Here is an 18,514-nt window from a genome sequence, read left to right as displayed (position 1 = left end):
GCTGCCATGACTGCAGTATATCTGACCTTGTTGCCGGCCGTCTGGGTGATCATAAAACTGTCCCTACAGGCCTCCATGATCTCCCTTCTCCAGACAGCCAGGCTTATCTTCCCTGAATCTCCTTCCCTGGAGACCCTCCACTGACCCTCTCCTATCATGTCACAGAGTGAAATTCAGGCTCCTCTACCTCACATCTGAGGTCCTCCATAATGCAGTCCCATGCTAGGGCTCCCTGTGTGTTTTATAGCACTGCCCTCCAAAGTTCTCTACACTCTGAGGACATGAGAATATCCAACATCACAAATACATGCCCTACAGTGCTCCTTTGCCTGTTTTGCCTTGTGCCTCTCTCACTTTCAGACCTTTGTCCAGGCTGCTCCCTGTGCCTAAAATGTCACCCTTCCCACTACCCCTTGCCTATTGATTTCTTGCCTGTATTTTACAATCAAACGTCTCTCCTTTGGTCAGCCCTTCCTGACCGCCACCCCCAAATCTCTTGGTATTGCCTTTTGTTTCCCTGGGTTTTGCAGGACACTTTGCTTCTACATCCCATTTCTTTGATCAAGCTTGAGATTGGTCCAGAGTGATCATGGGCCATCTGTCCCTATCGACAGCGACCACTAACTTTGTATCTCCCCTAACTCCCAGATCCCCTCAGTGCAGGCTTCTAATACAGATCTATCTATCTGACCTGCCTACTCCAAGCTCTTAAGAACAGAACTGAAGCTAAGAACCTCCAGCAGGTTATGCTCCCTTTGACCTTTGGGGTGGCCATTTCTGCCAGTGCTTTATGATATACTTCCCAGTGTTGTGTGAGCTCAGCCTTCTGAGCCAATGCCCTGATGGAGCTCTTCCTGCAGGAGACAGAACAAGGATCGCTGATGTCTTTTCTGTGTGGATGCACCACGGCCCTCAGCAATGGGCTGGCTCAGATGGGTCTGGCTCCCTGTGTGATAAGCACAAGTCACCATAGGGTGACCCTCAGCAGCGAGGCAGGCTGGCTGTCCCTGAGTCTCTTCAAGGCACCCCTTGTTTACCCAGACTGAGTCCATCAAGTTATTGAAGGGTACTTGGAAGTGCTTCCTGGGAAGGTGAACGGAAGGGGAATGACATGGGCCTGGCAAGCAGCCTGGCTTTGTTCTCCAATCAATTTGCATCTAATCTCGGCTGTCTGTCCGACATGCTGGTCCAGTGCCAGCTCTTATCTCTCGATTGATATCTCACACAGAAAGAGCTAATAAAGTTTTAAGCTTGCCCCCATGAGCAGGCATCTAGAAAAAAGAGCTTAGCCATCCCTAGGGAACAATTCTCTAAAGTGGGGAGACAAAAACCATTGACTTTCCTATGGAAAGGAGGACATAACGTCATACAAAGACCTCTAATTGGAGTTATTGGCCGTGATAACCTCTTATCCAGATAGAAGAATACAGGAGCCCCAGGGATCCAGGGTTTTCTGGCCTGGTTTTTAATGGAAGACCCTGATCTCTCTCCTTTAATCTGGGGCGAGATCCAATTTCTGATGGAATCAAGTGGATTTGTTAAGGGCGATGCTTCACCCCAACAATGCTGTCATTGTCTCCAGGAGAGTCTCCTAGAAATACTGCCCCAATCTTTGGCTTCATACAGTGCTTGACAAAATGGCTTAGATTGTCCCTAGTTCCCACATTCTGTGAGAAAGGAGGTGCTTAGAATCAATCGACTCCCTGGCCTCTGTTGTCTTGTGGAATGACTATGTTCATCAAAGAATGTAGCTAGAAAGACCTATTTTAAAATGTGATTTCTCCTTATAAGAAAGCAAGGGAAAAGGGGTTGCTGGCTTCTCAGGTAGGACTGGGATTGCAGAGTAGCTATAGTTTTGCGGAATTTCAAAGGTTCATCTTTAGTGGATTTCGGTCCTTCTCCCCCGCCCAGATGCTGTTCAGCTAATTGCAATGGCCTTGCTCAATACAAACCCTCTGATAGAACTGCAAAGGGAGTCAAAAGAAAGAAATCCTTTAGGCTTTTGTTTGAGTCTGTTCAGTGCAGGTAGATTGAGGTCTTTGGTCCAGGTGATTTATGGGGTAGCCAGCTCTGTCTCTTTGCACTGCCCATAACATGAGAAGTGGCGATGGCTCTTGAACTCAGGATGCATGGCCACAAAGGGGAGAAGCGTGATTGAGTTCAGGCGAGGAGGTCCTGGCTCAGTATCTCTGGGTTAATGTTCACCTTACACGTAGAAAGTTAATGTATCTTCATTCATTCACCTATTCATTTTGAGGTTGCAAAAGCACTTTCATTTAGCAGAGATTCAAAGCATTTTGGAGGATGCAGATGGAAAATTCAAGCAGGCTCCAACCCCCCCCCCCCCAGGAAATGAAGCCTTTGCCATTTGTTTTTGCCCCAAAGACAGACGCTAGTCCAGTGCCTTCTTCGTCTCCATACATTTCCTGGGATCAGTAGGAGTCAGAGGGACCCCAGAGGCCTTCACTCTGGAGGGGAAGGCAGACAGAGGCAACCTCCAGCTAAAAGCAGGCTTCAGGGAACAGTGTCGGGGAGACAATAAAGTCAAGCTTTTGTCTGGTGAGTGAGGGTGACCGGGCCCCCCTCTTGGACAAGACAGCAGAGTCACAAGTAACCCTTGACTTTAATCAACTTGTTTTTTATTTAAATGACCATTAGCCCAGTTCTTGCAGGGGAAATGAGGACCCTTAGTGGAGTCCTGGACAAGAGCCAACTTTAAATGTCTCCAGGCCCAAGTCTTGGGGGGCTTGGGGGTGGGGGAGGTGGGGGGCGAGTTATTATTGAGAAGTCTTCAAGGTTAAACTCTATTCTTGTGGTCCCATATTAATGCATTACATAAATAAAGTAACCTGACTGCCTTTATAATAACATTGCTCCTCCTGAGAACATTCACTCTCAATTACTTAAAAATAATCAAATCAGAAACTAGCCTTTAGTTTTCAATACCTCAATATGTTGTAGAAAGACACCGATGGGTCACGACATTTACTAGTGGAGAGAGAACCTTCAGCAATGGGATTCTGGGTTGACTGAAAGACAGTCCCTGGTCTGACTTCCACATCCTGGTGTCTGAATATTGCAGGCCAAGGGGCAGAGAACTGAGCCACAGCTCCAGTGTCTGTGCCTTCGTTTAAAAGGCCTCCCCTGCTCCCATGTTCATGGGCCCAAGAGGAAGCTTGTCCTGTCAGGGCCAGTCAGATGATTTGGGTTCTCTCTTTGTCCTGATAAGAACTGGCACAGTGTGAACCCGCTTTAATTAAAGTCATAAAAAGTAGCAGAGTTTCGGCTTTGTTTCACTTGGACAAGGGAACCCCATTTCTGCAGCACCAAGTCTACAAACCAAGCTGGCTTGTTCCTCCCCAACAGGGGCGAGGGTTGGTATCCAGAGACTGAGCTTCTGCCCTCAGACAGGGTGTGCTCTCCCCGGGGAGCTGATCAGGCCTGCGAGGAAACACACATTTATGGGGATGAAAGGTGGCACCGCTTTGCAAATGCTTCTAGACTCGTCCTGTTCAGAGTGGCTCCCAGAGGTTCAGCAAAGCCCCCGCCCCCCAGTTAACTTCCCCACTGCTAGAAGAGTGGGTTTTCTAAGAGATAAAAGGCCTTTCTATGGAGATCAATGGGATTAAGTACGGCGGTCTGTTGTTGGTTGTTGTTTCAGTTGGGTCTGACTCTTTGGGACCCCATTTGGGGCAGAGATGCTCTAATGGTCGGCCATTTCCTTCTCCAGATCATTTTACAGATGAGGAAACTAAGGCAGACAGGGGGAAGTGACTTGCCCAGGGTCACACAGCTAGCAAGTATCTGAGCCAGATTTGAACTCAAGAAGATGAGTCTTTCTAACTCTAGGCCTGGTGCTCCGTCCACTGCACCACCTAGCTTCCCACAATGGTCTATTCTTTAGCAATACTTTCGAAACATTTATTCTCAAAGAATTCTTAAGAGAGGTGGATGTTAAAAACCAGCCCCATTTTGCAGATGGAGAAGTGGAGGAGAAAGAAGTTAAAAGCCATAACAGATCGGGGGAAATCACAACAATATCATTAAAAATGAGTAAGCCTGGCCCGATACCCACAAGAAATCTCTATCTTGCTCATTCCAGCTATTTACACTGTGGTAAGTGAAGTTCATGATAAGCCTCTGCCATTTGCAGAAGTTTGTCTTCTGAATCTGCTCCACCTGGTATGTGTTGTGTCATTTGTTGTTGAACAGTCTCAGAAAAGCAGTTATCCTTATATGGTAATATCAAGAACACTACTATTACCCAACCCTTCTGGGGAATAAAGGGACTTTCTGCTCTGAACATTTGCATGGGGCTTTTCAGCCCTCCCCCCCACTACTTCCCATCAATGATCATATTTATCTTCCTAATATATTTGTCATCTAAACAACACGGCTGTCATTCCTGTCTTGCTGATGGGGAGACTAAAGTGCTACTATTTTGAGCATTAGAATATAGTTTTCCTCAATTTCCCCAAACAGAAGTGTCCCTTCTTTAGGGAAGAAGGACAAAAAAAAGATTATATGTTTATGGAATGAGACAACTCAATGCATTCTTGAAGTACAAATATTCCAGAATAATACAAAACTCAAACTTAATAAAAGCAACTGAATAATGATCCAAGTGAAACAAAACTTTTCTTCCCAAAGTTTTCTACAGAAAGTTGAACCACATTTTGCTAAACCTTTAGAATCAAAGAGCAATTAAATTTCCTGTGATGAGCTCCTCTTGTCTCCCCATTCCTTAGATTTAATCCTCTTTGGAGAGTTCAGGAAGCTCCTGAATGGCACAGATATATTCAATAAAACACCCCTGCAGTAGCAGGGTGCCACCTTCTAGCTGGATGCAATCTTCTTAATGAATCACCCCTTCCTACTCATGTAATGAACAACATTTATATTAACATGCGTGCATATTGCAAAGCAGCAAATATATTCTTTGTCACTGAGCTAGCAGTGGGGCGTTCAATAGTTCTAAGGAAAAAAATACGATGCCCATTTCTCCAATTTCCTTTGCATCTAAAACCCACTTAGTGAGAATAAATGAAGAGCTTCCTCAAAGAAGAATGCACTAATTTCTTCCACATGGGGTGGTTTCACTTAGAAAGGAAGGATTTAGGGGGCAGCTAGGTGGCACAGTGGATAGAGCACCAGCTCTGGATTCAGGAGTACCTGAGTTCAAATCCGGCCTTGGACACTTGACACTTACTAGCTGTGTGACCCTGGGCAAGTCACTTAACCTCCATTGCCCTGCAAAACAAAAACAAAAACAAAAACAAAAAAAGAAAAGAAGGATTTAACAATCCCATCAGTGTGAACTGGAGAGCTCTAACACTTCTTTTGAGCCATATTGGATGCTGCTTGTGGTGCCCCTGTGACCTCCACTCACATATCCGATGCTCAGAAGTGTAGAAAGGACCTGAGGTCCCTTTGGGCTCTGAGCCATCCTTTGGGTTCTGGTTTCCTGCTACCACAGAATATACATCATGGGCTGGATGAGAGATGTTAGTGGAAACATGTCCTCCATAATCTGAATGCCAGAGATTAGAAAGACTAAGCTCTCAACTTCTCCACATGATGCCATAGACATGTCTTCTGAGCCTTCGAGGGGTGCCACGTCGTAGGAGATAATGAAGTGAACCAGGAAGACCCGGGACTGTTGTCAGCTCTTTACTTTTATTTGCTGGGAGACCCTGGGCAAGTCCCTTAACCTCTGTGACAGTTTTCTTAAGTAAAATAGAGAGAAAATGCCTGTAGGTTTTACTCCATAGAGGTGTGTCCCAGAGAAGGTAATGCATGAAAATAGTTTTGTGAACCTTAATGCATGTGGCAGCAGTTGTCACTGAATGGTTTGGGGTCTGTAACATGGGGCACCTATTAAAAGAAGACTTTCAGGGAGTACACAGTCACTTCTCCAAGGAGCCACAGTAAGGGAAGCGGAGTCTCCTCCCACTGACAAAGATTTCAGCTCCTTTTGCATCAGTAGATCAATGAAAGGGTTTGCCAGGGATTTTCCCCCAACCACCTTGGTGGGCAGTCTTTAAAACTTAGCCAGTCTGGCCCATGGACCACTGATTCACAAGCGATCCCCCGTCCATTCGGGAAGTCTTTCTAGACAGACCTGAGCTTGGCTTCTGCTGGCTGAGGTCACCCCATGAACCCACAAGGAGACAAGGAAAATGATGCTGAAATAGAACTAAGTCATTAGCGTTACTTCTACTGGGCAATGGAAGTCACATTCAAATATAAGCTTGATATGTGGAGGTTAGGAACAAAATGGCTATGGGAAATTAGACAGGAATCTGTAATTTTAGGAAGGGTAACAGAGTCAAAGCAGTGAATATGTATAGGGAGAAAAGATATGGGAATGTCTTTTGGCTTACTGTGGGAATTTGTCAGAGCATTTTCTTTTTATAGTTTGCAGTCTTGTATTTTGTCCAGATAGGAAAAATAGGAAATATTTTAAATTTAGCCAAATATTTTAACATTGAAAAATTAACCAAGTATACAACATGGATACCATATTATAAGCTTTTTTTAGGGCCCAATGTTTACTTTTCTCCTTTCTTTTCCTTCCTTCTTTTCTTCCTTCTTTCCTTCCTTTCTTTTTCCTTTTGGTAATAATTTTACAAATTGTGTTCCAAGCCCTGTCACTTAGTTACTATAGGATCCTTTTAATTGATGCCATTTACTTTTAGATTACATTCATTTTTTATTATTTTCACCTTTCTTCATCCAGTTTGCCATCCCTTGTAACAAGTACAAAAAGAAAAAAGGTTTAGCAAATTCAACCAGGGAATGCTTTGTGACAGTTGTCCTCCACCTCTTCAAAGAAAGGAGGCAGGTGCGTGGCCTCCCCTCTTCCCTGGAGCTGTGCTTGGCAATCATAGTTATATAGAATAGTGTTTCTTTTTTTGTACCTCCCATTTATAGTATTGTAGCCATTGTGTAGGTGGTTTTCTTGGGTCTGCTTCCTTTGCTCTGTATCAGTTCACTTAAATCTCCCCATGTTTCTCTGAATTCTTCATAGTTGCTCTTTCTCAGAACATGATGATATCCCACCACGTTTGTGAACCACAAGCTATTTCACCTTTCTCTCACTGAAGGGTTTCTATTTTTGTTTCCAAGTTTTGGCACCTCTGTACAGAGGAGGGTGCATGTGGATTTTTCAGGTTACCTTTGACCTCCTTGGGGAGGAGTGGTGGGGCCTTGGGCAGTGCCTACTAGGGCTTAGTGGTGGGGTCTTGGGGTCATCACTTTCTTGGCACAATTCCAAATTACTTTCCAGACCAAATGGATCAATTCACAGTTCCATCGGCCATGTATTGGTGTGTGATTGTCTTGCGATGGCCTCTCCCACACAGACTATTCCCAGAGTTTACCTTTTTTTGCCATTTTGTTGGGCGTGAGGTGATACCTTAGAGTTGTTTGTAGTTTGCCTGTCTCTCTTCACGTTTTCTTCTTGCCAGGCAGTGTGAGAATTGCTTTTAGAGTCAGGCATGCTTTCCAACCTGATTGCCGTTTACGAGCCTTGGGAATAACAGGACTACTTGACCACTGACCCTGCTTCTGTACACAGCCACACAGCATCATTGAGGGCAGCCCTGACCACTGACCATAGCCAATGTTTAGGGAAGCAATCACCTTCCTGTTACCACAAACCCACACCGACCAACTGACACCAGTAAGGAAGTGAACTTGTTGAGTGCTCTGCAGACCTCTGGCTCTGCTTCTAGTCCCATGGTTTGATGCTGATGGTGTTCATTTTCATTTCTGTCTTAAAGTCTAAGGATCACAGGCTCATGCACTGTCCCAGCTGTTGAGATCTCTAGGAAAGTGGAAAACTCCGCAGCACTGCATTAAAATGATACAAATGTAATGGCATGAGCCCCAGACTTCTGGGTAATGGGAGCTTGGCCGATGTTTATAAAATGAACCAGGAGGCTTGAATGGAGGGAGTTTGGGAGAGGTGATTGTCCGTTGCCTCGCATGAAGTCAGCGTCACCAGTGCACACCATTGATCTCTCAAGAATGGGCTCAGTTGAGCAATACTCAATGAAATGTGAAATGTCAAATTTTTGTAGCAATAAATATACTGGTGATGAATTTTCCTATAGGCTGCATTTCCCAGATGGGCAGCCAGATGATTCTAGATAAATCCCAACTGTTTCTTTTCATTGAATTAAGCAGCTGTGGCCCATCTTGATGGAGGTGTCACACTAATGATGGAGAAATACTTCTATTTCTGTCAATCCTGTCCCTGCACTGGTGGCACTGACCACTTGGGTGTTCTTCCCACAGGATTCTCCATCTCCTAACTCTGGGCATTTTCACTGACTGTCCCCCACACCTGGAATACTGTCCCTCCTAATCTGGTTTCCCTGGACTCCTTCAAGCTCAGCTGAAGTTCCATCTTATGTAAAAAGTCTTACTCTGGTCATTTTAGTGTCAGGTCCTAAGCAAGCAATGATTGATCTCATTTTGATTCCAGCAACTTCTGTCCTTTTTTCCCTTTTCCCTCCTACTTTACAGCTGTGCTCAGAAGGCTGAGCAACTGGAATAACAATAACTCCATCTCAATTTGTGGTGCTTTCCAGTTTCCAAACTTTTTCATCCGTCCCCTCATCTGGTCCCCACAGCTCGGTGAGGCGGGCACTAGGGTCATTACGCTCGATTTAGAGATTAGGAGGCTAAGGTTGAGAGCGGTGAAGCGAGGTGGGGGGTGGGGTTGGACGTAAATGTCAAAGGTGACCATCAAATCCAAGTCTTCCTGGCTCCATCCAAGCCACTGTAGGCAAAGTCTTGTAGTGATGAGCTTGGAATTCAGCCGAGCTCTTCCTGAGTGACTGATACCCTGTTTGTAAGGGGACTGTTGTCCTCAAGATTCTTCCTCAGTTAGACCTGCCTAGAGCTCGGATGACCTTGAAGTGCTTGTGATAAGACCGCAGAGCAGGAATTTCCTGGAGGCTGGCACATGTCAGCACGCCCAGATGGATATCCTTCCTCATGGCTTTTGTACCTCACAGCATTGAGATCTGGAGAAGGCATGGAGGGGTTGCAATCTTCTCTGGTGGAGAGAGCCCCCACATCAGTGATATCCCAGATCCAGTGACATATCCAAGTAAGCATAAGCCTGTATGAACTGACTTCTATGGAAGTAGTAAAAAAACAAACAGGTGCCCCCCCCCCAACCCTGCCCCATTTCCTGGCACTTTGTTCATGAGAATTCCCCACATCCAAATTCACAGTCTTTGTATTCTCTGCTCCTGAATGCAGTCATCTACTCCTGACACAGATCAGCCTTTTTTTGGGACAACTGTTTCACAAGGAAGTTCTGATGAGTGGCACTAAGACCTCTTTCCCCCTCCTCCCCACCCCCCAGCCTCACTGCAGTCTGGTCCACTGAGACCCAGAAACTGGGAAGAGCTCTTGAACCCAAGGCATGTGGAAGTTAGGGGACTGGACGGAGAGGAATTCATTTATTCACTACTTTCTGACACCCCAGATAGGATTTTTTCTCCCTTTTCAAATGACCTTACACTTTACACTGTGTATTGTATTCCACAGTAAAATACAAGCTCTTAGAAGGTAGAGAAAATGTTTTCTGCTTTTGTAGCCTTAAGGCCTAGAGCAAGGTCCTGCAAGTAGCAGGAGCTAAAAAACACAGCTTATTCAGATGGGATTTAAAAGGGGTGTTACTGTGGTCTATGATGGAATATTATTGTGCTATAAGAAATGACAAGCAGGATGATTTCAGACAGGCCTGGAAAGACTTGTAGGAATTGATGTAGAGTGAAGTGAGCAGAACCAAAAGAATGTGCACTTTGACAGCAATATTGTTGGATGAAGAACTGGGAATGACTTGACTATTCTCAGCAATGCAATGATCCAAGACGATCCCAAAGGACTCATCATGAAGCATACTCTCCACCTCCAATAAAAGAATTGATATCAATGGAGCACGGACTGAAGCAGGCTTTTCTCTAAGATATTTAACTGGCATTGCCCAGGTATCATCTGCTTTCCATGTGTTCTTTACACTGAACTTGACTTTTAGGATGCCAGGAACTCTCCATATACGCAGCTGGAGTCTTCTCTTGGATATCGATGTGGTCAGTGTGTCTTGCTCAAAGGAAACCATGATATTGACAGCTATTACTTTCATCCATTGGTGAAATATGACTCTAGATCTAATGTCAAAGCCTTCAATCACTCACCTTTGTGGTGTACATTAAGAAAGTTATACTTGTTGAGACCAAATAAGCTTTGGTATCACTGGAGAAGGATTCCACAAGATGAGTGAGCTGTTCAACATATTTCTTTGGGGGAGCCCTATGGAGCAAGGTCATCCATGGACATTTCTTATGAGATATTTTATTTTTTCCGTTACATGTAAAGATAGTTCTCAACTTTTGTTTATACATGCTTTACAATTTCAGATTTTTCTCCCTCCCTCCCCCCTCCCCTAGACAGCAGGTAATCTGATATAGGTTATATCTATATATCTCTATACATATACATATAGATATATATATACACACACACATATATATACACATAATAACATTAATCCTATTTCTGCATTAATCCTGTTACAAGAGAAAGAATCAGAGCAGTGATGCAAAACTTCAAAATAGAAAAAAAACACAACAGCACCCAAAACAAAAGAAATAATATGGTTCAATCAGCATCTATACTCCACCGTTCTTTCTTTCTTTTTTTTTTTTCTTGGATTTGGAGATCCTCTTCCATCATGAGTTCCCTGGAACTCTTCTGTACCCATCCATGGACATTTAATGCTGTTGTTACCTCTGTAGGCCGTATACCCAAATCGGGCCAGCCATGGAGGCAAAAGAGGGTTAGAACCTTGCAGTCATGGCATGGAGGATGGGAGACTCTCCAGAAAGTTCTGATCCCCAATGGGATCTGAATAAGAGAATCACAGAGCATCAGGGGCCTCCAAGCTCTCTCATCAGAGACTCACCTTAGCAAACATTGTACCTGTCACTTGTCCATCCTCTAGTCTTCTCTCACAGACCCTCCCTCCTAAGGCAGTCCCTTCCATTCAGGGGGGGCTGTCATGTCCTCCCTGGATCTTAAGGACTGAAGTTGTAGTGCTATCTTTTCTAGGAAGTCATTGTTTTTTGTTCTTAGGCATTAGTTTCTTTAGAAGTATCTGTCAGCTGGGATACTGTTCAGAGTCTGTCCGTGACTAAGAAGAACACAGGCCAATCCACAGAAGGCCAGTGAGTCCCAAGGGCAGGTTTACAGAACAACCCTGATGAGGCAGTGCTAAGAACTGGACGCTGTGAATGCCCGAGTTTTTCTCCTAGGCCAGATTCTCAGAAAGATTTCATTAAAGAATCCTGTCTGAGAAATGTGGTCTCACCTAATTTTTCCTTGTAGAAAACAATCACCCTGGTAACAGGGATCACCCCCACCTTCTCTCTGGGAGTGCAAGAGTGGGGAGGGAGGCCCTGTTGGTAATAGGAAAATTCTAGTAGTCATTTGATCAAAGCAACTCTTTGGGGCGAGCAGCCAGGGGAGCAGGGCCTGTGATATACCAATCTGTTGTGAGCAGGGACCCCCTCAGGGGCCTGAGAAGTTGCTAGGATACTGTGCAGGAGAAGGAGCTTCCTGGATTGCCCTTAAAGGCAGATGGATTCCTTAAAGAGGTCTGTCACCTATAGCAGCTATGTCAGGCCCACATCCATGCAGGTTCACTGCTAAGTGTTTCATCCCCCCTCTCTCCTGGCTATTGTTTTAGAAGTTCATGTTCTGAAGCCTAGGGTTGCCTTCCAGTGTGTGGCAATGAGGGAAGACTCTGATGTTTGGGGGCCAGGTTAGGTCTTTGGTTCACTTCCTTTCTGAGAGGCCAGATCCCCTCATGAACCTTGGGATCCAGTTTAAGGAACATCATTAACTCGACATCCTTTTTCCCAACCTGTGCCTCCCAGGTGTGATCCTCATAGGGTACCACTCACTCACTGAGGTGAGCGAGAAGCCCAAAGCTTTGTCAGTACAGTGGGCAAGGAGCTGAAAAGGCTAGTTGGAGGATGGAGCTCAGAGCTGGGAACCACAGAACCGCCCAGTTAAGGATGCAGGACGGAGGATGAAAGGGAGGAAGGGCCCAGAGCCAGACTGTGAGGACCTCAAGGCAGTGCTTAGCACTAGGAAAGGGGGGGACTGACTGGGGCAGTGTCCCTAGTGAGGTGACAGTGGTGTGATGTTTAACATCTAAACTGTGGTTGCCTTAAAGGAGAAGCTTGAGCGCCAGTCTTTAGGCATTCAGCATTTATTAAAGCGTACTAGGTATTAGGAAAAAGGAAAACACGTGGAGCTCATAAAGGTAAGAAAAGGCCTCTCGAGCCTAGAGTTCCAGCCTGGCCTGGTCTGGCCTGGTCTTCTCAGGTCCTCCGCCATGAGCCTGCTTCAACCACAAACTGCTCAGCAAACTGAGTGTGGAAGCTTTCGATAGGTCCGGAGCAGAGGCGGGCCTTACACACTGCTTCAAGCTGATTGGCTAGGGCGTCCAAATCCATCGGTTCACTGGACTTGAAGGAGGTCTCGAGTTGAGTTCAAAGTCCTTAGCTTCTTAAGGGCCAGCCAGGTGTGGTGACAATCTAATTAACTTGAAGTAGGCTAATCAGCAAAGTCAATCACTCTCACTTAATCCAATCAGTTTAGATTAATCTCTGGGGCCTTTGAGAATCGGCCAAATCCCATTATTTTCTCACAGTGGTCTGGCCTGAGGCTGACTCCCAAAGGAGAGAAGGCCCAGATTGTTTTTTGAGAGTTAAGGAGGGCCTCAGGGCCAGGGACAATCAGGCAGGAGGCACCTGGGTGAGAACTAGGTCTTGAGTTGGCTTGAGGGAGGAGTTTCCTAGGATAGACCAAAAATAGATCAGGCACAGGGAAATCTCATCCTCAGGAGGACCCCTCCCTGGATTCCCAGGGCACTAGGGTACTAAGGCACCAGGCAGGACCAGCAGCAAGGCTACCTCAGCGATGCCCCAGGGAGGGACTGATTCAAAGCTCCTTTTCCTCTGCTTTGCCTAAGGCCAAGAATGCCCTCAGAATTGCAGGGTCCTTTACCAGAATTCCAAAGGCTCTTCTCTCAATTGGCCACATCCAATTTTGCTCTTGCTTTGGTGAGGGAAGGGACCCATGACCTCCTGAGCCAATTCATTCCACTTTAAAAAGCTGAACTTATTCTCTTTGTTGTTACAACAGTCATTTCCCCTCAATGCACCCTTCACACACACACACACACACACACACACACACACACACACACACACACACACACACACACACACACACACACACACTTTGAGCACTCCCTGGTAAACTAAACCAACCAGCCCAGTGACTGCATCTAGCTATGTAGGGTTACATTCCATACCTGAAGTCCTCCACCTCCCTCCTTCCTTGTGTCTGGGGCACAGACAGGCTCTTAGGATTAATCTGAATGTGGCTGTCTGCTAGCCCTGCTTTTGTTAACATTGGCCTAGTCATCATGTATGATGATGGCTGTCTGACTTTTGCTTCCTTTGCTCCTTAGCACTTCCTATACATTTCCCTATGTCTAATAAAATGCCCTTATACTTTTTTATTTTATTTTATTTTATTTTATTTTTTTAGTGAGGCAATTGGGGTTAAGTGACTTGCCCAGGGTCACACAGCTAGTAAGTGTTAAGTGTCTGAGGCCGGATTTGAACTCAGGTCCTCCTGACTCCAGGGCCAGTGCTCTATCCACTGCGCCACCTAGCTGCCCCAATGTCCTTATATTTATACCCCACAGTTTGTTGAGCTACTCCTCAATCAATGGCCACTTATTTGTTTTCAGGTTTTTGTTGCCACATAAAGGTCTGTCTCTGATTATTTCAGTTTATATAGGACCCATTCCACTTTAGGATACCTCTAATTGGTAGCTCCCTGTTCCCCTCCCTTCCTTCCAGGTCTCCTTTCTGGGGCCAAGCAGAACACGACTAATCATTTTCCCACATGACATCCCTTCAAATTCTGGAAGATGACTTCTTTGTCCTCCCTCCCCCATGCCCGTGCCCCCTCCCCCCATGCCCCAAGTCTTCTCTTCTCCACGTAAAATGTCCCCAATTTCTTCCTTCTTGGAGGTTTGGCTGACACAGTGACACTGTTCTAAGGGTTAGGGCCCAGGGGGAATGGGGAATAGGGGCACAAGCTAGAGACATCAGAATCCCACACAGGCAATTCCAATGCTTCATGAGGAAGGCCGTCTGAATATCATTAGGGAAGAATGCCTAGAAAGGCAGAAATTTCTATACTGTACCTGCATATTTTGGTAAAATAAAAAAAAAGGACGCTGTTGAACATATTCCATTGCTTCAAAACGGAATAAATTTATTCTGAGGCCTCCTCTGCCCCCAGGCAGAGATGTATTCCATTAGAGATGCCTGTGCAGAGAGCTCTGACCTGTTCAGATTCACTAAAAATATTGGATCTTGATTTCTCCAGGAAAAAGGGTCCTTAATGAAGAATAGTTGTATCTTTTGATAGAGAAGATGTTGGGCTGATCACCAGCCCCCTGGCAGCCTGAATGCCAGAGAGCAGCTGGACTTTGCAGCTTTCTGCCAGGAATCCCACTGACCTCTGGGCCCACTCACACCTCTTCTGGTCCCGAGCTCACCCTTCCCTGGTGTACCTGCTCTTGCTGTCAGTATTTCTCTCGTTCCTGGAAACCTCCTAATTCACACGTGCAGTTTCTAGACATTTACTCCCTTCTTTCTTCTGAAAAAATATCCTGCTCCCATGTGCCATCACTCTTCCACATTTGCCAAGAGGTGATAACCATCCAGTGCTGGGCCTGGAGGATGGAGTGCAGCACCTCTCCCCAAGGAGCAGGGCTCTCAGAGGCGGGCGGACGCTCAGTGGCCAGGACTCCCAATTTCATCAAACTCTGGTCCTGGAGAAGTTGCTGTTTTCCATTTCCTCCCTGGTAAAATGAAGATAACAACTCGTGCATTACTTAGTCCCAAAGTTTTGATGAGGCTGTTTTGCAACCTGAATGACAATCACTGTAGCTGGTATTTATGTAGTGCTTCAAGGTTGCGAAGGGCTTTACACAGGGGATCTCATTTGCTTCTGCCAACAACTATGTGAGGAGGTGCTCTTGTCATCCCCATTCTTCAGACTGAGGCTGAGAGGGGCTAAGTGAATTGCTTAAGAGAAGTGTTGGAGACAGGATTTGAACCCAAGTCTTCCTGGAAGCTGAGACATGGAGGTGAAGTCCAGAGAATGACAATCAGTGTGGATGCACAGGGAGCTCCGGGCTTTGCTGTCTAAAAGACACATCGAGAACTTGGAAGTGAGGGTAGGAGCAACAAAGACAAAGGTGCAACATAGCTTGGTTAGAGCAGGGCCAGTAAATGCAAATCGTGGAATGAGCAAGACTCAAGGAAGAACAACTGCTGGGAAGGGTTGTCAGCCCTGCTGGGGGTGAACCGGAGGAGGGAGAGCCAGGGAAAGGGCTTTGAGCTCAGCCTTCAGGGATCCTGAATTCTTTTCTCCCAAATACAAACCGGACCTTCTCATCCTCCATCTTCCCGGCCACGGCACATGGTCACAGACTGTGGGACGCCTCTCGCCAAAGAAGCCAGGCCTGCCGTAACCTGGCGGGAACAGAAGGATGGTGAAGGTCCGGGGCGGGTGCCTGCAGCGCGTCTCTAGCGGAGAAGTCCAGTGACCCATCTCTGGGGACTCCTTCTCGGGTCTAGGCTGGACTAGAGTTAACTGAAATCAGCTCCTCGTTCCCAGGTTCTGTGTCTTCCTTGGTAGAAGAGGCATGAAGGATGACATCAAAGAGATAGCTGAAGGGGCAGCTAGGTGGTGCAGTGGATAAAGCACCGGCCCTGGGTTCAGGAGGACCTGAGTTCAAATCCAGCCTCAGATACTTGACACTTACTAGCTATGTGACCCTGGGCAAGTCACTTAACCCTCATTGCCCTGCAAAACCCCCCCAAACCCCCAAACCAAAAAACAAACAAACAAAAAGAGATAGCTGAGTAACAGAGAGGATGGCTTCCCATGGGATAGGAGTGAGGAAGGAAAGATGGATGGATGGGCAGCCCAAGAAGCCCTAGGCAAAGGCCATTGTGCTTTGGGAAAAGCTTCTGAGGAGCATTAACAGAAGACGGGGACAAGAATCACGCAGGATGTGAAGCTGCACTGATCTCAGCAAAGCAAATATTCCATGTATAGCCTCTCAGCAACAGTGACATTTCAGAAGTGGGCTGGGGAATTTGGAAGACAATAGACACTTTTATCACCTGCTGCACATCCTGGCTGTATCCACATGCAAAATCATTCCAATATTTCAATTTGCTTTTTGATTTGAATGGGCAGACCTTTGGGTTGGGATGGTGGGCAAGCAGGTTCTGGTAAAGAATCATCCAAAAGGCAAAACACGTGTTGTGGAAATGCCGGTTCCATCCCCAAGTGCCGCTCCTGAAGATCCCTGTCTTTGTGCAGGAGCCTGCAGCCTGTGAAGTCATTCTTGGTGCCTTCCCTAAAGCTTGCTCATAATGCTTTGTATAGATTTGAAATGGGAAGAAATCTTTTTATCAAATAGTCCAGCTACAACCTTCAGAGAATTGTTCTCATTTCCAGAAGGACTTCACCCCACCTTTCTCTAAAGACACCATGGGTGGAGTGTTGACCTTCAGGGTAGGAAGCCCAGGGTTCAAATCCCCCCTTCAACACTTACCAGTTGTGTCCTCCTGGGTACAGTTTCTCTGCACCTCAGTTTGTTCCCCTGTGCAAGGAGTGGGTTAGACAGAGGACCTCTGCTGTGCCCTCTGCTCTTGAGACCCCGTGGTCTCCATGGTAACTGAGGCTCTAGAAGCAGGGGTTCCTGACCTTCTGTTGGTGAGGTATCCCACACCAAGGATGCTTGATAATGGTCTGGAGACTGGGTGCCTTTTGTTTGTTCTCTCAAATTTGGGAGCTCCTTGGTATTCATGGGGTGTCTTTGTCCTACTTTCTTGTGAGTAGCTCATTTAATGAAAGGTAAATTCTCCAGGGTCGCTGGTTCTTATACCTTACCTTTTAAATATTAATCCACTTAATATTGTTGCTGGTGCCGGGCCTCAGCTTCCCAGTTCCCACTGGTGGTCTTGCTCTTTCCAAAGCATCCGGATTCCTTCAGCAGCATCCTTAATGAAGAGCCACAGCAGTACAATTACAGGGGGTTGTAAGGCGCTTTTCTGGGGAGCTCAAAGCAGTGTGGGGTTTTCCCTACCACAAACTCTCATAATATCCCTGTGACAAGGTGAGAGCAAAGACATTAAGTATGGATAAACTGAGTCCTGAGCCCTAAGCTGTGGGAGAGTTCCTGTGAAACAAGTCACAGGGAAGCAGAGGCAAACTGCAAATGCCCCTCCTTAGCAGCACGGAGCTGTGCTAAACTTACCACCCTTGTCTTCTGCCTCAAGTCTCTGTGCCTCAGTTTCCCCATTTGTACAATTGGAAGAAATAGCCTGTGAATTTCCCATTTTCTCTGGCTCAAAGGAGGTGTTTCTGTTGTCTAGGCAGCTAGTGGCTCAGTAGATAGAGCACTGGACCTGCAGTCAGGAGGGCCTGAGTTAAAATCTGGCTATGTGACTTTGGACAAGTCCCTTAGACCTGTTTGCCTCAGTTTTCTCATTTGTGAAATGAGGGCCTCCCTTTCAGTCTTCCCTTTGTGGATAAGATAATGGTTCCCTATGAAGCTAGCACTGCTATCAGTGGGTGGGCAGCAGGCGGGGTCTGCTATCTTCTGATACCTGTGTTGGATTACCGATGAAACCCCAGGAAGGGCACTTGTATGTGCTTCAGGGGAGGGATGTGCGTGTTCTCTTTTCTTTGGCTGGGTCATTACTCAGGTGGCAGCAGGAGCAGCAAGGCAATGTCGCTGAGGAGAAGGAATTGTTTGATGCTGTGATGGTACCGGGAGCTTTTGCCAGGGACGAAGGCCATCTTGGGATTCATCCTCACAGAGGAAGGCAAAGCTGGGCTCACGTTTCAGGAAAGCGCATCTTTAAAGGGGCATTAGGATGTGGTTTGAGCCTCTAAAGGGGACTATGTCTCTGAAGGGTGGGCAGGTGTCAGGATAGAAGATGGACAGGGAAAGATGAGGGATAGGGACGAGAAAGCATCTCAGCCTCTGATGGACCATGGGGTCAGAAATCAGGTGTAACGGAGTCAAGCTTATGTCCTGTGTTCCAGCTGTGTCCTTATCTTAGGACGTTACTATGGGCTGCTCCTACTTGTGAGGATGCAGAACTCTGGCCAGGATTCCTTGATGCATCTACCAGATTCCGACTCCATCCAAACTCTGGGCTCCATCATTAGGGGAACCTGGAAGGTGCAGCCCCCAACCAGGCACTGTTTCCCCAGCCCCAAGGTGAGCCCTGACGACTCTTCCCCCTCTAGCCTCTTCATCGCCAATTCCTGTCCTTTCCCTCCACAAACGTCCCTCAAATTTCTCTCCAAACCT

Source organism: Dromiciops gliroides, chromosome 5 (genome assembly GCF_019393635.1).
Source record: "Dromiciops gliroides isolate mDroGli1 chromosome 5, mDroGli1.pri, whole genome shotgun sequence".
NCBI classification, from domain to species: domain Eukaryota; kingdom Metazoa; phylum Chordata; class Mammalia; order Microbiotheria; family Microbiotheriidae; genus Dromiciops; species Dromiciops gliroides.
This window is presented reverse-complemented; position numbering follows the sequence as displayed.